The 23,716-nt window shown below is 37.6% G+C and overlaps 1 pseudogene across 1 annotated transcript; it reads right to left on the bottom strand.

The window, feature by feature from the left end:
- Positions 1-6,191: 6,191 nt before the first annotated feature.
- LOC101571322 lies at positions 6,192-8,631 on the bottom strand (annotated as a pseudogene). The gene has a single exon (XR_192465.1). The product of XR_192465.1 is annotated as a DNA replication licensing factor MCM6 pseudogene (transcript).
- Between the last annotated feature and the right edge of the window lie 15,085 nt (positions 8,632-23,716).

Raw genomic sequence — 23,716 nt, 5'->3', positions numbered from 1 at the left:
CCAGGGCAGTGTTACCCGTGGCAGAGGGGAAAGAGTTCAAGACAGCAGAAGGCAAGAGACAAACCTTTTCCTGTCACTTATGTTATATGCAGGCTACCTGCCCTAGAACAAGTGTAGCACTTATACCATTAAACCAGCACTGGAACATGAATCAATCACATACTCTAGATTTAGCCACCTCTGAAAAGTCTGTCCCTCCTTATGCTGCATGAAGCTTTGGGGAGATATCTAGACACAAACCACAACATATTTGTAAAAATAATTCTTAGACAGGCATGGTGGCACATGCTTGTAATCCCAGGGAGGCTGAAGCAGATGGATTGCTGTGATTTTGAGTCCCACTTGGACTATGCAGTGCATTCCATAGTGAGTTCAGCTGGTTCTGAACTGCATATCAAGACTTGTCTCAAAAAAAAAAAAATCTCTGATTTCTGAAAATCAGGCAGTTCAAGGGCAATTTTCCCAAAAATAAGAAAATGAGTTTGTAATCTAAGAAATTTTCAAATGTGTTTCCCCAGAGTACTAAAAAAATTCATATAGTTAGTTAGTTTACAGTACAGGTAGCAATTTTAAGGGGTTTTATAAAATTATTTGACAAATTTATAGGTTTCAAATCTTCTTCATAAGATACAATAAAGTATTTTGAAATCAACATTATCATCATTTCTCCCTTTCTCATGTAATAAAATTCATTAATAGCACAGCTGCAATTATTAAAGAAAAACTTTCCTAAGGTAACAAAAGTGACATTCTAAATTGCTTATTACTATCTCAAAAGTTTAATATTCTTAAAAACAAAAATGTATAGAAAAAATAGATACTTTTATTGCTAACTACTAAATATTTTCTCAAAACTTCATTTGTATACATGCAATACATGTTACACTCACATAAAGATTTCAGCCACACAAATTCAATATGTATATTTTTTCTATTCCTTATTATTATTATTATTATTATTATTATTTTATTTTTTTGCAGAACTGGGGAATGAATTCAGGCCGTTGCACTTGCCAAGGAAGCACTTATTCTACTGAACGATCTCCTTTTCCCCTCTATTCCTTATAACTAACTATCAAAATACAGTAATTATATTTAAATTCAGAATGGCAATCTTCAAATATGTAAAAAAAACCATAAAATTTGAGAATAGAGTTCAAAGAATGAGAATGCCATTGAATTTTTTTTTTTTTTTTTTACATTTTATCAAAGTAGAAACAGGAAACATTGAGTCTCAGAATAATTTAAACATTTGGATTTACCTCAGAATCAGCATAGCTGTCTTTTAAAAGCAGACTTCAGTAGACCAGAATAGTAGTGGGTTATCCTTAGGACTGGCAATGTCAGAAGTTGTTGACTTGAACCTTTTACAGCTCAGCATATTGATATGGCTTTACTTTTTATACCTTGTGTTTATACTTTTCTACTCAATGGTTAAGACCAAGATAAAGCAAGACCTATAGAGCTAAACATGTAACTTTTGTATCAGACAAGGTCAGTCAAATCTCCTCAGGATTTACCCTGAAACCATGTACAGTAGTTTGTAGATATTTTGTTAGTGTTAGCCATGTGGATGAGTCATGGCCACTGCTTGGCCAATTTGCCCTTTGCGAAAGCCTGAGAGAATTTTTTTTCTCTAGGTGACTCTCCTCTCTGACAAAACTAAACAAAAAAGGAGGATATAAATGAAGGACCATTTTATAGTGAATATATATGTGTATATATATATATACATATATATAGATAGATAGATATAGATATAGATATATATGTATATACAAAATAGGATAAATATACAGCTACTTTCTCTTAGTTCAATGAGAAGAAAGATTTGTACTAATAGTGTTTAGACAAGATATCATTTCTGCATCTTGTACTATGAATAACTACTATAAAGACAACAATATGCAGTATATTAATTATTGTATCTGTCCTACTAACCTGTTTTGAAACTGTCTCATAGCTATTTCTTTCTCAATTAAATTAATTGAAAGATAAAATAAATAGGAGACTCAAATTCTGGTCAATAGAGCCATGAAGTCTCTATTTCTTTAAGTTTGTCTTAGTAATACTTCATGTTTTCAAATCTAGAGGATCATCAGTATGATTTCTCTGTGTTTTGTTTCCTAAGATACTAATCATTATTAGCTTTCTTTCTTTTCATTTATTTCTCTTCCTTTTTATGGCTTTCCTGTATGCATTTGGATCATTTCTTCTTCCTGATCTTATTGATAATTGATTTGTTGAGAATCTTTACCATATCACTCCATAAAATCATTTAAGAAAGAAATGGGAGACTGGGTGTGGTGGTGCACACCTGTAATCTCAGCTCTTGGGAGGCTGTAAACAGATGAATAACTATGAGTCCAATCTTGTAGTGAGACCCTTAACACTCTGTATGTAGACCCTTCCCCAAAATACTTAAAAAAATGGAAAGAAATGAAAGCTTAAAAATTGTGGATGAGCTGACTGCATCATTTTTGTAACTTGTCTATTTAATGAGGACACATTAACTGTATGAGAAAAATGATTTGATAAACAAAGCCATTAAAGGGACACTTAAAGAACATGATTCAGATTACTTTGGAACTCAGCATTTAACTGTTTTTTGTTGTCAGTATAATGTTAGTAAATAATGAACCATGACAAGAATATGCTTTTAAAAAATCCTTCAATATTTGCTTATTATTTATTTTAAATCCACAATGATCATATAAATCTCTTGGGTCTATAAGCTTTATAAAATGCCATAAATATTTTAGGTATTCTTTATCTCATTACAAGCAAGCATTAACATTTTTTCTATGAGGAATAATTATATTTCAATGACAGCTACAAGAAACAAACATTTTTCCAGCATAAATCATGTTACAGTGACCATAAACTGTGGCCAAAGTTCTAGTTCAGATTCCAAGAGAAAGAGCTGATAGTTCTAAATAACTGACATAGTGAAAATGCTAAGGTTTACAAAGACGAAAGATTCCTCTTTTCTTTTCTTTTCTTTTCTTTTCTTTTCTTTTCTTTTCTTTTCTTTCCATTTCTTTTCTTTTTTTTTATGCATCACTGTGTAGCTTGGACTCATAGTGATCCTGCTGTTTCAGCCTCCCCAGCACCAGGATTACAGGCGTGCACCACCATGTCCAATCTTGGTGGTTGGTTCAGCGTGCCCAGGCACAGCGCTGACATGGCATGTGGTGCCAGGGTGATGTAACCTGGGGTCCTTTAGCTTGCTTAGGCTTGAGGTTAGACTGCTGAGCTACCTCTATGACCAAAGACCAAAAAAATCCTAAACTCATGAACCAGCCATTTGCCCTGCCTTCTTTGGTCAGAAACCTCAAGTAGTAGTTTTTCAACTACCCAGACTTGGAGGGAAGGAGCTTTCCAGGCTAGATTTCTTTTCCAGATTTTGATAATAGCAATGTAAAAACATCACTTATCTTCCATCTTCCTAAAATCACATTCCTTGAGGGACTTTCTACTGTAGAATTGTTTTGATAATAACAAAAATTAATTTTTTACTCCATTTCGTTTTTTTTTAGTTGTAGACCCTAAGCACTTTAAGAGAATTGATCACAATGAGATTATTACATATCTTTGAATACAAAAATCAAATAAAATTTAAAAATTTCAAGAACACCATGGCAATATGCCAAATTTCTTAATTGGCAAAAATATTTCATTTGAAATTCTGCTGGAGAGTTCAATCTGTAAAGGGAGTTGAGACCAGACCCCAGAGAGCCCTGGGCAGCCCCACCACCGGCCTAGTTACCATCACACACCGGGAGGAGCCGCAGCTGCCACAGCTGGCCCCAGTCACCATCACCGCAACCATGAGCAGCGAGGCTGAGACCCAGCAGCCGCCCACCACCCTCCCGCCCTCAGGGCTGCTGACACCGAGCCGGCACCGGGGCAGCAGCACAGGGAGCGGCGGCCCAGGCAGCCTCACACACCGCTGGCGGTGGGGACAAGGAGGTCATCACAATGAAGATTTTGGGAACAGTAAAATGGTTTAATGTAAGAAACGGATATGGCTTCATCAACAGGAATGACACCAAGGAAGATGTATTTGTACACCAGAGTGCCATAAAGAAGAATAACCCCAGGAAGGACCTTCGCAGTGTAGGAGATAGACTGTGGAGCTTGGTGTTGTTGAAGGAGAAAAGGGTGCGGAGGCAGCAAATGTCACAGGCCCTGGTGGAGCTCCAGTTCAAGGCAGTAAATACACAGCAGACCGTAACCATTATAGACACTATCGACGTGGTAGGTGTCCTCCACGCAGTTACCAGAAGAATTACCAAAATAGTGGGGAAAAGAATGAGGGATCGGAGAGCTCTCCCGAAGGCCAGGCCCAGCCATGCCGGCCCTACTGCAGGGGAAGGTTCCCACCTTAGTACATGTGGAGACCCTATAGGTGTCGACCACAGTATTCCAACCCTCCTGTGCAAGAAGAATTGATGGAGGGTGCTGACAGCCAGGGTGCTGTTATAACCTGACCAAAGAGCCACCACCCTGTTCTGAATGCGCCGTCTTAGTAAACTATGTCAGCTACTGTAAAATGTGACTTTTTGTTTCTTAACCCCACTCCCTTCAAGGCATGTTATACCCTGACGTTAGTAACTCCATCTTGTTCCTCTGATTCACCTTTGCCCTGGTTCTGAGAATGTCTCAAGGCGAAGAAAAACAGGTGTTCCTGGCAACCGATCGGCCACATTGTCCTTATAAGGTCAGCATGACTGCATACCTAGATTACACACCCTGTTCTGTACTCCACTAGTCCAAAAGGGGCAAGTTCTCTGTGTCCAGCTTCCTCCAGGTGTGCTACAACCAATCCTGTAAAAAGTCATATGCTCCCTTGACCACATTAACATCTGCTATTGGCTTCCGTGATCGGCTTGCTTGGTTGGGCGGTTTTGTGCGATTTTTGGGTTTAAATTACTGTGCCTCCCCTTACTCGGGGCTCCTCTCTGTCTCTTGGACTCTGAGGGTGCCACTGGGTACTAGCTAACATAAAGCACTACCATCTTTTTGGACGTTTTGCCTGGTTGTCTCCTTCTTGGGTTACAACAGGTGCAGGAGAACAAGGTAGACAAGGGAGGCAGAATATCTACGGAGGTTATAGACCACGATTCCGCAGGGGCCCTCCTCACCAAAAACAGCCTAGAGAGGATGGCAATGAAGAAGATAAGGAAAATCAAGGAGATGAGACCCAAGATCAGCAGCCACCTCAACATTGGTACTGTCACAACTTCAATTACCTACGCAGACACCCAGAAAACCCTAAACCACAAGATGGCAAAGAGACAAAAGCAGCCTATCCACCAGCTGAGAATTCATTGGCTCCTGAGGTTGAGCAGGGTGGGGCTGAGTAAATGCCAGCTTACTGTCTCTACCATCATCTGGTTCAGTCATACAGGAAGAAAGAAACAAATAGGAAATTCCAGTAATAAATGAACAAAGGATTGGAGCTGAAGCCCTTAAGTGCTTGCTTTTTGCTCATTGACCAGATAACTAGAACTATCTGCATTATCTGTGCAGCATGGGGATTTATTATTTTTACCTAAAGACGTCTCTTCTTGGTAATGACAAACGTGTTTTTTAAAAAAGCCTGGTTTTTCTCAATACACCTTTAAAGGTTTTTACATTGTTTCATATCTGGTCAAGTTGAGATTTTTAAGAACTTCATTTTTAATTCGTGATAAAAGTTTACAACTTGATTTTTTCAAAAAAGTCAACAAACGGCAAGCACCTGTTAATAAAGGTCTTAAATAATTGTCAAAAAATGAAATTCTGCTGGAAGTGGATATTTTACTTTCTAGACAAATATATGAGAAGGAAGATAGAAACAAAGAGTAAGACTGAAATATAGTATAAAGAAAATCAGTCAGTTGTTTGGTCTACACAATTCTCATTGAGTTAACTTAGTAAGTCCTACCACATATACATGGAAAACCAAATACACTATCTCAGAATTTCTTTTTATAATATATCATTCCTCTCACACTTTGTCGAACATCTCTTTTGCATAGTTTTATGATGGTGACCACTACAAAGTGACTTGAGCTGGCTTTTTTTTTTTTAGAAGAAATTTATTTTAATGAATGAAAGAAATAGTAGTTTTTAAAAAAATTCATTCTTCTGTCTGGCAGAGCCATACCCAGACTCCAGGCTGGAAGGTCCTTTTCCTCAACTCATCAACTCTTGTCAGTTACTTTCCACTCCTCAGTCTTTGAACAGGTAGGGCTAACTACTAAGTGTGGATCTTCTTCATAGTTCTCACTTCCCTCTGTGGAGCTCAGCCTGGGTGAGTTCAATGAGAATATGGTTGTAGTGCATGAGGCGATGAATGACGTTCTCTATCATTTTCTTTTTATGTATAAATTCATTTTCTGAGTCTATTTCTGATTCAGTATCCTTCAGGTACCAGTTAACAGGTTCACTCCTCTTCAATGCTGACTCATCCTCCTCTTTTTCCATTTTTCTGAGGTGAAGCACAGTGAGGTTAGAGATTTGGCAGTACTCAAAGCCCAGCCTAAAGGAGGCTTTGGAAACAAGATCTTTATTTATGTCCTCACTGTAGCCATTGACTCCATTCACAGGGGCAGGACTGTCAGCAAGACCATTGACACCATCCAGACCCTCATCATCTTCTATCTGGGTCTCCTTTTCTTGGTCTAGATTGACATCAGGAGTTTCCACACAGATGATTGACTTATTTAGTAACTGATAAGTGTCCTTCACATGTTTTGGCTGGACCTCATCACAGCAATACATGCAGGCCATTGCTTCAGAAGACTGATCATGCTCTCAAACTGTTGCACTGTGATCCTCCACAAATACTTGGCTACCCAAGAACCATCTGTCTGGTGAACATGTTTGTATTGCTCCACAATGAAGTCCTCTGACTCTTTGGAAATCTTGGGTTTGAACTGTCTGGCAAAAAGAAGATATCTCCTGATTGTCATCAAGGGAGTAGACTCTGTCAGTCGACTCCTCAATTCTTGAATGTGAGTCTACTATCCACATAGCGATAGCATAATCTGTAACCTCATTACATTCATCCAGCAAGATAAAGAAGAGATTGAATCAGGACATAGTGGGAGAAGACAAATTTATATTCTGCTTCAGAGACTTGGACCTGTCATAGTGTCCACTAACTGGGTTTGCTGCTGCCAAAAGTGATGGAAATGGTCTGATGTTCCCTAGCTTCATGAATAGCAGCTTGATCCCACACATCCATTTTATCAGATTCATCAATACAACACACACCATTATCAGCCAGCATCAAAGCTCCAGCCTCAATAACATACTCATGTGATTCTTCATCTCTCACAAAGGCAGCTGTTAAGCCAGAAGCTCTGGATGCTTTGCCACTGGTGCAGATATCTCTGGGGCTGAACTCTTCCACGTGCTTGAAAAACTGCCTCTTAGCTGTACTTGGGTGACCAACAATGCAAACATTTATGTCTTCTCAAAGACAGGCCCCTTCTCCTGTTGTCTTTAGAACACCACCAAGGAGCATCAGCAGGACACGCCATTTTACTTCACCATTGTCATGTATAGTAGGAAACAGGCTGGTACAAAGATTGTGGCAGAGATTTTCATCTCAACTCATTTCAAAAACTTTCTCTCACTCCTCTACAGTCATCTGGTTCTTAATGCTCTCGGCTGTCTGTTCTTCATCTCTGAGCTCTTTCCCTCCAAAATGTGGGTTGGTTGGTGCAACACAACAGGCAAGAAAGACCAGTGGGTAAGAAAGATCCTTAAAACACTAAAGGCTTGGAGTCCCTGAATGCCTTCTGTCTCTTAGCCATCAGCACTGCTGCTGACATGGGAATTAGTTTCTGCAGACTCCTGGTGTATTAAGCTTAGAGAAGTCAGGCACAATAATCAGGTCCCCGTAAAGTCACACTTGTCACCAGCCTGAGCTGACACCACAGCGTCAGCCCTTAAAGTTACTTCTAAACTGTGGGTAAAGTTTCCTTGGGGGAGCTCAACTTGAGTCTCCTGAGTATGGACCTTTTGAAAATCAACAAATCTTGATTTATTTGTATCCAGCAAGAATCTCCTCCTGTTGACACAAACTGAATTTCAGCATATAGTTGGCTGTGTGTATTTGAACTGGTATTCTGCATCCTTGATCACCATCTGACAGTCCAAGCACAGGAAAGTTCTGCTCACCCGTTCAGGGTGAATGGAGTGAGTCCGTACTACTTGCCCACTGATGCGAGTGAGCAAACCAATTCTGGATGAGGTGAGTTCTCGAATCTTGTGTCTAGTAGGTAGCTCTTGGAACACAACATAAAAATTCTTGGCAAGAAGGGTCTCTTTATAGCCTTTGGCAAAAGTCTTCAAGGCACAACACAGGTAAGTGTAGACTCTGTAGAACTCTTCTTGAATGGTTGTGGAGAGTTGCTGGTTTTATTGTTCCAAGTCTGCAAAACGTACAACAAATGTGTTCCTCTCAAGACAAATCAGCTCCTTGGCTAAATGCAAGTACTCAATTTCACCATTGCTTCTCTGGGGCTTCTCCATTAAGTTGAGGAACAGTTTCTAGCATTTCTCAGCCACTTCTTTGCGGACTGCCTGGTGCTGGCTACTGGTGTCCAGTTCCACTGTCGCCGTGAGGTACATCGCTGCCTGCTGCAATCTGCTGCCGAGCTCCACCTTCGTAAGCCGCTGATTCTTAGCCGGTGCGGGTTTGTGTGGCCAGTTGGCTTTAAACAATTGGCTTTTACTTGTATAGGCAGAATGCGGTGGCCTGGGTTCAATCCCAGATTTGTCATGCTGCCCCCCCCCTTGGGACATGCTGAGACAGCAATTGAGACTGGGCCTTGAGGCACATACCTGTAATTCCAGCACTTGGGAAGCTGAAAACAGGAGAATGACTATGACAATCCGATCTGTGTATTGAGACCTGTAGACTCTGTACTAAATACATAAAACAAACAAACAAAAAATTGGCTTTTCATGCTTACTTGTCAGTCTGTCGAAGGCCTACACCACTTGTCTAAGGCCATAGGTAAGGACATCTGGCTCCAACTGTTATTAAATATGGACTGTAGCACTAGGCTTCTCACTCCTGGGTGGAGACCTTTTTGGAAATATAATGGTTTTCATAAATTAACATAATATCTTACTTGGAGAAGTCATTGAGAGGTTTCTACCTTTCCTCAGTATTCCCTTCTCTCGTTTTGACAATAAATAAATATGTCTCCCCAGAGAAAATCTCTATCTTAGCCCTCAGAGAATCTCCAATTCTGTTAGAGAGTTTTTATCCTCCTGGAGCCCTAAAATCATACCATTTGACTCATTTATTTAAGCCTTAACCACAATCTCCTTTGTGAGTCTGTGGGCCTGACAAGTCTACCATGACTAAAGAATACTATTAATGCATTGATTTTGGAAGTGGTATTGGTAGGTACCTACTAAGCAATAATTTACACTTGCTTATTAAGATGTTGACTCTTCAATTGAGCTAAACAACTTCTGTTATTAAAATTAAAATAATGAAAACTTGAATTTCTTAAGATTAAGAAGGCATTTAACTTCCATTATTAGCTTTCAGAGGACCAAATAAAGTTGGAAAATCTTATGGAAAATTAAATTCCAACCACAAATTATTATGAGTGTCATAATAACTGGAAAAATACTTAGTGAAGAGCTAGTCACTAGAAGGGGTAATCATTGTATTCATAGTATAAGAGACAGTAGAACTGCCTGGCTTATCAGTATGCAAATGTTTTGGCTGGCAAATATCAGCAATTTCACAGTAAAGAATTTTCATTCTACCAAAGGCAAATTTGAAATAAAATTTAGTTGAGGAAATACTGACCAGCAGATCTGGGAGGAAGTATATGTCAATTAAAGTAAGATCTGAGTATATTCATAGCAAGGGCTATAGTAGGCCACCATAATCTTGAAATTGAAAATATCTCATTAATACAATATACAGTGAGCTACAAAGTATATTAGTATTTCTTTATTAAATATGTTTACTTCATTTAGCTATGTTTACTTTAATTGCTATCAATGACCTCCATATTTATATCTGCTTTGAGATACATTAAATATAGCTACATAATTAGCACAATAAAATAGAAACAACAAAATGCTTACATCTTTATCAGATTCAACACTCTTTAAATTATTAATATTTTGTAATAACCCTTTCTGAGTGGCTTACAAATGAAATAAAATTTAAACAGAATATAATTATTTTATATGGCTTGTTTGTAGATGGCTCCCTAAAGCCTGAGGTGGTCATAGGTGGGGGATAGTCATACACTTTTTGGAAGTGGCTGGATCTACTTTGTGCCCTGTTGGGAACAAAGATGTGCTGCTGGGATTGAATTATGGTGTAGTGCTTGGATTAAGGCTGCCCTACCCTGGGAGTGAATGCTACCTGTTGTCAGGGTGGATAGCCTGGATAAGATACATGTTACCGAAAGAGAGTCAGATTTTATTCCTTGTCACTTGCTTGCTGCTTGATACTTTGCTGATTTGCTTCATTCTGTCTGTCATGAACTGTTTCTTCTCTGTGATTGCCCTTTGCCATGCCATCTTACCTTGGAGCCAGCTAATAATGGACTGGGACCTCCACAAACTGTAAGCCAAATAAACATCAACTCCTTCAACTTTGGCTGTTGGATATTTTGTTTCCACAATGAGAAAAGTAATTGGGACAATAATCTACATATGTAAAAATGTATATTCTATTTAAAGACCTCAATTGGATGTGTTAAAATGACTTAAATAATTTTTAATAAAATATACCAATATGTGTTTGTCTCAGTTACTTCTCTATCATTGTTGGCACAAAATACATGATACCCTAAGTTAAGGAAGGAATTAGTAGAGGTTATAGTCCACACTTAACTGGTTCCAAGAAGGAGCTACACATGGCAGAGGACAGCAGTTCATGGAAACTGAAAACAGCAAAACAGCAAGAGCAAAAGGGAATAGCAGTGGCAGGAGTGGCTACAGAGAGCAGTCTGTCTCTCTTATGTTACATTCAGGTTATCTTCCCCAGGTTGGGTGTAGCACTCACACCCATAATCCCAGGACTATATAGAATTAATCACAAAGTCTAGAAGCCTGTCATAGTGACTACATGAAGCTTTGGGAGTATACCTAGACACAAAAAATAAAAGTGTAAGAGGACACAACACATTTGTGAGTTGCTTCCTTTTGTCTTTATGGTTAAAATTATTAAGGTAATGTGTCATTCAACTTTCCTTGTGCTGAGACATGGTAACCAACATGTATGTTTTTAAATAGGAGAAGATTATTTTGTTGCTCAAGAGTCCAGAGATTTCCATTCATGATTAACTATCTCCAAGGCAGAAAGATCATCATGGGGGTATTTGACAAAGGAAAGCTGCTCAACTTGTGGTGTCAGGAAGTAGAACCAGGGACAATGCCAGAGAGAAATGGGCCAGAAACACAAGGGACAAATTGCCTGACACCTGTGATTTAAAGGGGAAGAGATTTACTTTGACTCATAGTTTCAACAGGTTTGGTTCATGGTGGGTAGTTTTCAGTGCAAATATCATATAAAGGAACTGCCTGCTTGATAGAATATTGGCAACATGGTAATGGTGAAACAGAGATAAAGAATAGCAGCAGGGTAAAGAGCACATCCTTTCTGATCATACCACCGTGGCCTGTCCTCTCCATCCAGGAACTATTTCCAAACATATGGGACTTATGGAGTATATTTTAGGTCTAAATCAACACATAAATTTCTATCTAAACCACCATGCCTCAATGACCTGCACAGACACACCCAAGTGTGCTTACTAATCTCCTAAATGGCTTTCAAGCCAATTCAGTTGGTGATTAAGATTAAGAATCAAGAAGAGAGCCCAAGCCCAGGCCCTGCGAGTGTGTGGGAGAGTTCCCATGCTCCCCTGCACCCACTGACCTCCGCAGACCAAGCCGAGGTGTGCCCCATGAGTAAGACTTTCTGCTACACTTTCGGGACCACTCCACACCTCTGGAGCCAGCCCAAGCCAAGGCACAGCCAGTGTGTGGGAGAGCTTCCATGCTCTCCTGCGCCTGCTGGACCTCCCCAGACCAAGTCCAAGCCCGGCACATGAGTGAGACTTTCCACTGCACTCTCTGGACCCCTCTACCCCTCTGGAGCCAGCCCAAGCCCACCGTGTGAGTGAAAACTTCTGCCACGCTCTCAGGACACCTCCAGAACCAGCCCAAACTCAGGTGCAGTGAGTGTGTAGGAGATCATCAGCACACTCCTTCACCCTCTTGAGCAGTACAGACCCAATCCAGGACTGGAATACAGGCCTGGGGGGAAAATCTGCTGCTGAAGTCCTTGCAGAGAAACTATGGGCCAAAACCACCCAGCTAATACAGGAGCAGAACATCTTGCCAGGGGGGCACAACAGATTCACTTCCAAGAGCTGCAGCAGGAAGGAGCTGAGCACAGCAGGCACAAATGGATGAACTCAAACTACTAGATCTGCAACATTTCAGTACATGCTAAGGTTATAACTGCACCAAAGCTCTACAACAAAGGTCAGAGGACAGTACTACACAAAATGACAAAGAGAAGGAGCAAAATGCAATCTCAGGCCCCAAGCCCACCCAGAATAAGTGCAGAGGACACTAACACAGAAGAAATTGGGAATCATACAGCTGAAACATCTGAATCAATAGCGTCTGAAGTAAAGAAACAACTGCAGAAAAGTATAGAGGCACTCAGATCAGAAATAACCTCTGAAATAAAAAAAAATCTCAATAGCATCTGAAGTAAAGAATCAAATGCAGAAACATAGAGGAAATCAGATCAGAAATAATCTCTGTAGTAAAAGAATTTATAACTGCTTCTCAAGAAGACACTTATAAAAAATAAAGGAGATTAGAAAAATGACGGATTCTTTGAATGAGCAATACAGGAAAGAAATAGATCACATGAAGCAGAGTCAAAGAGATATAGAGGAACTTAAAATCTCAATCACAAGCCTGCAAAATCGTTTGAGTGAAAGTGAAGATGGAGATTCAGTTTTGAAGATGCCATCACAGTTAGTGAAAAGGTAAGAAAAGATCTTGTAAAAACAACTAGAATGCAGGAAAAAAATAATTAGTAATCTGGAAGATGCAAAGATGAACAACGTGAGACTAAAAGGTATTAATGAGAAAGAAGAAGTCAATACAAATGACATAAAAAGCATATGGGCAGAAGTAATAGGAGAAAACTTCCCAAATATGAGGAAACAATCTGACATTCAGCTAACTGAAGCATAGAGAACTCCAAATAAATTCAACCAAATTAAAAAACACACTGAGACATATAATAGTCAACATCCCAGAAATTCAGCACAAGAATAATATACTGAAAGCTGCTAGAGAAAAGAAACAGATCACATTTAAAGGAAAACCCATCAGCATAATGGCAAACTTCTCTTCACAAACCATGAAGGCAAGAAGAGCATGGAGCAGAGTACTTCAAGTTTTCTACGAAAAAAATTCCATCCCAGATTACTATATCTTACAAAACTCTCTTTCAAGTTTGATGGAGAAGTGAAATACTTTCATGACAAAGAACAACTAAAGAATTTCATGATCTAAGCCAACCCTACATAGACTACTAAAAGATGCTCTAGAGAGGGACCAAAATGATCAGAACTCCATGAATGAGAACATAAGGAACTCACTCAATATGGCAAACAATTAAACACAGAAGGAATAGGAATAAACAACAGCTGCTAAATAACATTACTATTATAAGTCAATACATCTCAATTATAATCATCAATGTAAATATACTAAATTCACCAATTAAGAGAAATAGACTGGCACAGTGGATTAGGAAACAAAATCCAACAATATGCTGTATACAAGAAATACACTTAACTCATAAAGAAATTCATAGCCTGAAAGTCAAATGATGGAAAACAATACTACAAGCTCCAACATTTCTGAAAAATGCAGGGGTAGCAATCCTGTTCTCCAACAACCTCAATTTCAAACAAAGAATGATCAAATAAAATAAAGAAGGCCACTATATACTGGTTAAGGGAGAAATTCAAGAGGAAGAGGTAAAACTCATAAATATGTATGCACCAAACATGGGAGCACCCAACTGTATTAGACAAATCTTTTTTTTTTTTTTAAATTTATTTATTTTATTTATGTGTGTGTGTGTGTGTGTGTGGCCAGCTCAGCCCACCAGGGGGCGGGCTGGCTGGCATGTGGTGCTGGGGGATTGAACCGCGGTCCCTGTGCTTTGCTAAGCTTGTTCTAAGTAGGTGCTTCAGACCACTGAGCCATCTCACCAGCCCTAGACAAATCTTAATGGACATGAAAAGTCTAATATCCAATGCGACAATCTTAACAGGAGACCTTAACATCACCTTATCCTGAAGAGACAGGTTAAGCAGACAAAAAATTAGCAAAGAAGTAGAAGAGTTGAACCACAGCATGGAACAAATGGATTTAGTGGACATATACAGAGTGTTCCACACAAACACAGCTGAATACAACTTTTTAAAGCTGTACATGGGTCATTTTCTAAAATAGAACACATACTAGTCCACTAGTCATGCTTAAGCATATGGAAGAAAACAAAAATTATCCCATGCATATTATCTGACCACAGTGCATTGAAACTGGAAATAAGTGAAAAAAAAGAAACCAGAAAAAAACCATAAATTAATGGACATTAAACAACACTCTAATCAGAAACCAATAGGTCACAGATGAAATTAAAGAAGAAATTGAACAATATCTACAATTCAATGAAAATTCAACCACAACTTATCAAAATTTATGGGATGTGATGAAAGTAGTTCTCAGAGGAAAATGCACAGCTGTGAACTCACATATTAGGAAAACAGAACAGGAACAAATAAACACCCTAATGCTGCACCTCCAACACATAGAAAAGGAAAAGCAAACCAAATCCAAAGCCCAAAGACTGGAAGAAATAAAAAAGATTAGAACAGAAATTAATTCAATTGAGATGAAGGAAACAGTTCAAAAAATTAAGGAATCAAAAAGTTGGTTCATCAAAAGATTAAATAAAATTCATAATACCTTAACTAACCTCAGCATAAAGAGGAAAGAAAAATATTCAAATACAAGCAACAAGGAATGAAAATGGTGTAATTACCACAGACCCAGTGGAAATTCATAAGATTATCAATAGCTGCTTTAGAATCTTTACTCTTACAAAATGGAAGACACAGAAGAAATGGATAGATTTCTAGCAAGGTACAAATTGCCAAAACTGAGTCAAGAAGATATAACAACACTCAAGAAGATATAATAACCCAATATCAGCCAATGAAATACAAAATGTAATGAAAAACCTTCGGACAAAGAAAAGTTCAGGCCCTGATGGATTCACAGCTTAACTCTACAAGAAATTTACAGGACATATGTTCCCTATACTTCTCAAACTCATCAATGAAATTTAAAAGGAAGAATTCCTCCCAAAATCATTCCTGGAGGCAGTATACTGATACCAAAAACAGGGAAAGACACAACTAAAAAAGAGAACTACAAGTCAGTCTCCCTCATGAACATAGATGCAAAAATCCTCAACAAAATTCTGGCAAATAGAATACAGAAAATCTTCAAGAAGATTATACACCCTGACCAGGCAGGATTCATTCCAGGGATGCACAGATGGTGTAATATATGCAAATCTATAACAGCAATGCACTATATCAATATAGCCAAATCTAAAAACCACATGATCATCTCATTTGATACAGAGACACTTTTGACAAAGTCCAACACTCATTCATGCTCAAAGTCCTACAGAAAATTAGAATAGAAGGTCTCTAATGTGATAAAAACCATCTATGAGAACACAATGGCTAACATAATTCAAAATGGGGAAAAACTGATCTTTTACTCTCATATCTCCTTAGAGACAAGGATGTCCTCTTTCATCATTCTTATTCAATGTAGTTCTGGAATCATTAGCTAGAACAATTAGACAAGAGAGAGAAATTAAAGGAATAAGAATAGGTAAAGAAGAGGATAAATTATCATTATTTTCAGATGATAGGATACTTTACTTGGAAGACAAAAAAAAAAAAAAACTCTACCAAGAAGCTACTAAAATTGATACACAAATTCAGTAACATAGTAGGACACAAAGGCAATACCCAAAAGTCAAAAGCATTCCTCTACATAGATAACAAACACACTGAGAGGGAAATTAGAGAAACAATATATTTTAAAATAGCACCACAGAAAATGAAATACATTGGAATTCATCTAACTAAAGAAGTCAAAGATCTTTTCAAAGAAAATTACAGCACTCTGAAAAAAGAGATCATAGAGGATTTCAGAAAATGGAAAGGTATTCCATGCTCCTGGGTAGGAAAAATCAACATTGTGAAGATGGCCATATTCCCAAAATTGCTGTACAGATTTAATGCAATCCCTACCACCAGCTCACCTCCCAGACCTAGAGAAATTGTTCCTGAAATTTATTTGGAACCAGAAAAGATCTAAATGAAATGAAATCTTGGGCAACAAAGACAACACAGGAAGAATTTCAATTCTTGACTTGAAATTACACTACAAATATACTGTTATAAAAATCACCATTGTACTGGCCACAAAGTAGACCTGAGGATTAAGGGACTAGGTTAGAAGATGCAGAATCTTCTATGAACATGCTCAGCCATCTTATCTTCAACATAGGTGTCAAACATGTTTACGGAAGAAAGATAGCCTCTTTAACAAATGGTACTGGAATAACTGGCTCTACAGGCCAAAAACTAAAACTTAACCCAGGTCTATCACCATGCACTAAGCTAAAATCAAAATGGATTAAAGATCTAAACATTAAAAGGAAAACACTAAATTTCCTGGAAGGGAAAGTAGGAATAACTCTTGAAGATATAGGGGTAGGCAAAGAGTTCATGAATAAAAATCGAATCACACAGTTAATACTTGAAAGAACAACTGGGACATCCTCTTATTGAGAAGTTTTTGTGTGTTAAAAGAAATTACCAGCAAAGTGAAAAGACAATCCACAGATTTGAAAAAATCTTCAATAATAAGCACTAAGACAAAGGTCTGCTCTTTAGATTTTTATAAAGAACTAAAAAACATTAGGGCCCCAAAATTTAGAAACCCAATCCAGAAATGGGCATTAGAGATGAATACACACTTCTCAGAAGATAAAATTAAAGAAGCGAATAAATATATGAAAAAATGCTCCACATCACTAGCCATCCGTGAAATGAAAATTAAAATCACACTGAGATACCTACTCACTCCAGAAAGAATGACTATCAAAGAAATGAACCAACAACAAATGTTGGAGAGGCTGTGGGGAAAAAGGAACCCTTCTCCACTGCTGGTGGGAATGTATCATGGTGTAACCATTATGGAAATAAGTGTGGAGACTCCTTAAGAATCTAGGACTGGAAATCCCATTCAAGGCAGCTATCCCCTTACTCTGAATTTTCCTGGAGGAATTAAAAATGTCATATCATAGAGATATATTTGTGCCTATGTTTATAGCAGCACAATTTGTGGTAGCCAAATCTTGGAAACAACCAAGATGCCTGTCACCTGAGTAATGGATGAAAAAGATGTGGTATTTTTATAAAGTAGAGTATTACTCAGGTATAAAGAACGATAAATTCGAAGGCTTTATATTGAAATGGATTTCACATGAAGATATACTCATAAGTGAAATAAACCAGATGCACATGTGTAAATATCATATCTTCTCCCCAGGATAAGAACTCAAAAGAATAAATATGAATACAAAGGTAAAACACAATTAAAAAGAGAGAACTTGAGGATTAAACAACGAAGAGAGGGCAAGGAGAAAAGCTAGGAAACACGACAGGGGGAAAGACATACATTTATATGCAGAAAATGGGTAAGGCAATGATCCTGAGAATCTTCAGCAGGTTTTTGAAACTTGCAGTTAATTGGTTGCATTCTCACCCTGCTGATACCCATGAACTAAGCAACTGCACTGAAGATAGCAATGTGTAATAGTAGGGTCATGCTTGGAATGTCTGTCAATTTGGTTTTTAAAATGAGTACTGCTTGTCATGACAGACCAATTACTACCATACTATCTCTCAAGTACATATCTGCTTAAAGAAATGGGTAATAAATGAAAACAAGACAGAAGAAAAAAATTGTCACAGGGCTGTCCTGCTACAAGGCTGTATATGGTTAGATTTCTAAATTTCTGTGTAAAAATATATAACCATTTATCCCTATTTTTTAAAACTTTTTAGTTTTTAAATTTTTTGTTCATATTCTGCTGGGACTTAATGTTTAGTATACTGATACTTGATGGAAAATACCTGTTCCATGTTATGCCTAAAATGCTTAATATTCAGACAGATAGTGAGGTTAATCTCAACTGCCTATGTTGTAGGGTAATAATAATAAGCTTTTCTTCTGGAGGGTTAACAACCTAAGTTTGCAGACCAAAATTAGAGAAAAAGAATGGCTGCAAGTACAGCCAACAATTTGGCCCTAGCCTTTCAAGGTCAGTGAACACTCAGGACAGAGGAGATCCTATACTGTAACACCATGTAACTCAGTGTTGTCCCAAATTTTCTGATCAAGGTGATCATGGGGCCACTGTGGAAAGTGATCGATGATGTAGAGTGTTTCTAAGGAGAGTCATATGGAGAGAAAACATTCTCTCAGGCTTTCATAGAGAGCAAATTGGTCCAGCAATGGCCGTGACTCATCCACATGGCTGACACTGATAAAGGATCTTCAAACTTCAGTACAGGGTTTCAGCCTAAATCCTGAGGGGATTTGACTGACCTTATCAGATACAAAAGTTACACTACTTGTTTTATAGTTGTTGCTTTATCTTGGTCTTAACCATGCAGCAGAAAGTATAAAAGTATGCTTTTATATAAAAGTATGAAAAGTAAAGCCATAGTAATATGTTGAGCTGTGAAAGACTCAAGTGAAAAACTTCTGACATTGCCAGTGTAACAGAAAACCCACTACTATTATGGACTACTGGACTATATTGGAATATTTTGCTGAATTCACCCACCTACAATATTTAAATGACAGTTGATTGCCTTTTTCTGACCAAAAAACTTTGGGATACAGACGAATGACTGTTTTGTATCAGTATACTCAAAATAGTTAGGATAAAAATATACAGCTTCATTCTCTTAATTCAATGAATAGAATTTTTTCTAATAGTGTTTGTGGATAGGATGTCATGTTTGCATCTTGTACAGTGAATAACCACTAAGACAACAATATGTAATGCATTAATTATCAAAACTGCTAGAAATTGGTTTTGAAACTGTCTCATGGCTGTTTCTCAATGAAATTATTAGGAAAAAAGAATTAAAAGGAATTACAAAAATCAGAAAATATATCCTGTAAAAAATGGAAGAAATATAATGGAGATATGAGCAAATATAATAAAGTTTTTAAAGATAATTATCTGAAATATCAATTGTATTTCAGTGTATTACTGATGCAAAATTACAAGTAAAAATCTTAAAGCAATATATATATATATATATATATATATAATGATATATGTTAATACATGCAAAATCCATGTGCTGAAATCTAGAAAATTCTACTCAAAAATTAAAGTATGCCTAAATAAATGCAGTGGTACACCACATACATGAATTGGACAATTCAATGTAGTTAAGGTGATGCTATTCTTCAATGTGATCTATATAGTCAAAACAATTAAAATCACACTGTCATCAGGATATGTTATAGATGCTGAAAATCTGAATGTAAAAAGTATCAAAATTCTCAGACAAATTGACTAGCACAGTAAAAAAATTTCAGAAAAGAAAAAGTTGAAGAAATTACAGAAACTGATTTCAGATCTTGTGGAAAATAAACTAATTGATATAGTGTATATTAAAATCATGTGATTAAAAATAGACACATCAATGATGGGAATAGATTAGTTTACAATACATTTATAAATGCATAATTTATTTTTAAAAATCAATATAAAATTTAGACTTTTCAAAATTTTTGATGCAGAAAGTTCAGTATAGTTAATGAAAATGCACTGTATGCTACAAAATAATTTAATCCAGGATTTTGAATGGATACAACCATGAAGAAATAAGCATTTGCAGTGATAGATAAAATCTCTCTCTCTCTTTTTTTTCCTGAGCCAAGGATTGAACTCAGGCCCTTGTGCTTTCCAGGGAAGCATTTTTTCTACTGAGTCATCTCCCTGGTCCCTAGATATACATCTCTTGATGTGAATAATGTATAATGTTTATATGTATCAAAAACCATTTAGAAACCCCTAAGTATATTGAATGTAAAAGAAAATTTGAAAACATAATGAAGTAATAAACGAACATCTAGATGTTAAAGAAATAAATCTTAATACCTTGAACTCTTCAGATATAAACTAAAAGAGCATGAATATAATTTGAATCCTACAGTTATAAAAGTCATAAATATTGCCATTATAAAACCTATGAAAAGATGTTCAATGTCATTAATCAACTAAAAATACAAATTGAAATAATTGTGATGAGTTAATGTAAAACTAAATGTAAAAAATTACTCTGTCCAACTTTCTGTGACCCTGCTTCCTTGTAAGACAACAAAGAGGCTTGGTATACTGCTGATAAGTCATCAGTAGACTGAGAGTTCCCAGAAAACTATGCTTCCAGAAAAAATGTATGCTGAATAATGGTCATACTGTCCCTAAAGGTACTGTTCTATGTTAAATGACAAATTTGTTTGTCAAACAGGATACAGCTTCTACTTTTAAAAACTCTATACTTCTAAGTCTCCTGGTCATTTGTCCTCTCCTGTGTGACTATGGTCAAGTGGTCCCAGGTCCAGTAATAAAAGGCTCATATTTAAGTTTTTATTTTGGTTTCTGGTCTGGTTTCTATGTTGAGAAGCCATGACATCTGGGGGCTCATCCAGGATCTCATTAACTGGGATCAAATAGAAACCAGTTTTTTTTTTTTTTTTTTTTTTTTTTTTTTTAAGAGAACTGTAATCTGAGAAAATTCTTTGGCCCCGGACTTATGCAGGTCTCTGAAGGTTTTCACATTCTTTGTTGATTTGGACAATATGAGCCATTTGAAACCTCTTGCCAGTAAGAGTCATTTTGTTGTGTTGGGGCTCCCCTTGGTGAGTCACAGGAAGAGTTGGAACCAACATATACCCCCTAGACTCTGCTCCCCTCCACGACGATGGACTGGAGCATTGGATTTGTCTTTGGTTTCATTTTTTCTCTGTTTCTTGTCTGTTTGTTGTGTCATTTATAATTGTGGATCAGACAGCTTCAGCTTCTTTGTTGCTGTTGCAATGTATTCTTGACCATTTTCAAGATTTCAGACAACAAGCCTCAGGATCCCCATGGGCAAGATGCTCTTGTAAAAGGCCCACCTGCCTCTGCCTGCCAGACACTTCTGGGTGGTTTTTGGCACCACAAGCTGATTTCAGCTAAGTACCCCAATGTGGCTGAAGGAATGGAATGGTGCAGTGTAGAAAAAAATAACAGACCTTACTCTGACATAGATAAGATTTGATTGGCTTTTGTTCTTCTCTCAAGGCTAGTATTGATGGGTCCTAACTTTCTGATGTGAAAGTTATGTTAATCTATCTCAGAAGAGTATTCCTGAGATATTATTAACATGTTGTTTCTCTCACTAAGAAAGTGTGTTTTCTCATAGATAAATATTCCTAGATTTGTCTTGGGCCAGAGGCCCCATGAGGTTTGTTTTCTTCCTGTGTTTCGAATTCATTGTAGGGGAAACTCTGTGTTACCTTTCCAGGAAATCTATGGGAATGCTGGCAGCTTGTTTTGTTTTGAAATCCAGCTGAGAGTCTAAATTAGTAAAATAAATTTTAAAAAAAGAAAAACCAAAATTTTCTGAGTTGTCTTTCTCTTTTTGTTTGTCTACATTGTTTGTTCTGTGTCCCCAATGTGCCTACATTCCCAGCTGCGCTTGCCCCAGGGTGAGGGCAATGGTATTAGTTCTGTTCTTCTTTCCCTTCTTGTCTTTTGTGACAGTCTACCTGGTAATGCGGAAAGGTGCAGACATAGCTCAGTTGCTCTGTTGCATTGTGGTTATTGCTGCTGTGTCAGATTACATTACTCTTGGGCTTCTACTGTGTAGATCAAGAGGAGACACTGCTGGAACCTTTGTTATGGCCAGAACAGTACAGAGCAAACCAACTGTCCTGGCCTGCATGATTTGGAACTTTGGTGGGTCCTGAAGTAAATATGGGGAATGCTTTTAGGTTCCTGTGGTCTCATTCTGGGTGCTGTGGCACCCAGGGCAGCTTCAGCCACTGCTGCTGCAGCTGCTGCTCTTGCTTCATCTTCTGGGTTTTCTCTTCCTATCTCTACCCTTCCTCTCACTATTGAGCTGATGGAAGCATAACAACAGCTCACAGAGCTTACTAGCTCTTATCTGTCCTATCCTTTCTAGGGAGGCTTACTGCTCACCTTTCCCTGCCCTCCAGCCTCACCAGCAGCTGCTTGCCTGCTGTAGCCACAAGGAGGGGATTCTGAGTCCCCTCCCCCAGCCTATGTTTCTTTTGATTATCTGCTAAAAATTGCAAAAATAAAAGGTCTTCAGAAATAAGTTATTGCTTCATAGCTAAAAAGTACAAAATAAAACTATAGACACAAAAAAGTGTTTCATCATAGTTTAATCTGGCTAGAAATATATTTGAGTGCACTCGGGTTTTGTAAAGATATTTGTTTGAACTACATATTTGTTTATAAATCTATATATTGTTATCTAAGCTTTACATATAGACTCTAAAGCATGTTTTCTCCTGAGTTACCAGATGGTCTAAGTGATATATATATATATATATATATATATATATATATATATATATATCACTGTAAAAGTATAACTTTTGCCTATTAACATTCTACAGAGATTTAACCACTGAAATATCCTTGGATGATAAAAAAAAAACCAGTTCTCTTGTTACACTTTATATTTAAGGTGCTTAAGTCCTCTCCCACCTAACTAGATTTGGAATGTTGTGTTAAATATAAAGATAGATTCTTTTGTATTCCCTTAGCAGCCATTTCCCCAAAATTGTTTGCCTTAACAAGAGAATCCAGAAGTGGTGGGGCGGGGGGGATTTGCTTTACTGTTTTTGGAAAAAGTTTTATCAAAGAATCTGGTGCCTTTTGGTAATAATAATCCTAACTTTTCTCTCTTACAGTATATAGATGATTTGTTTGCTAGAGGAGTCCAAGACCAAAAAGAGTTATGAGAGTTCCTAAAAATAATGGGTTTTTGTTGTTTTTAGGTGTCAAGTTTTACCTCTGTTGCTAAATCCTTATATAAAACCCTAAAGGGAGGTAATAGCCTCCTGATTAGATTAAAATTCAAAACAGGAAAAACACTTATGCATAAAACAAGAAACTCTTAAGGACTCTGGCTCTGGCCCTACCAGACATCACTGAACCCTTTCAACTATTTGTTCATAAAAAAGAAAGAGTTACAAAGAGATTCTTAACTCAAAGTTTAGGGACACAAGAGTGCCCCGTGTCCTATCTGTCCAAAGACTGGACTATGTGGCTGCTGGGTGGCCATCATGCTTGCAGGCCACAGCAACAGCTGCTGTATTAATATCAGAGGCTGAAAAATTAACTCTGCGACAGAAATTGAGCATGTTCATGCCCCATGCAGTGGACACACAGTTGTAGGGCCCTAATAAAAGGTAGCTCTCTGACACTAGGCTGGCC

The sequence above is a fragment of the Octodon degus genome, unplaced genomic scaffold, assembly GCF_000260255.1.
Source record: "Octodon degus isolate 3935 unplaced genomic scaffold, OctDeg1.0 scaffold00030, whole genome shotgun sequence".
NCBI lineage: Eukaryota > Metazoa > Chordata > Mammalia > Rodentia > Octodontidae > Octodon > Octodon degus.
This window is presented reverse-complemented; position numbering and strand designations above follow the sequence as displayed.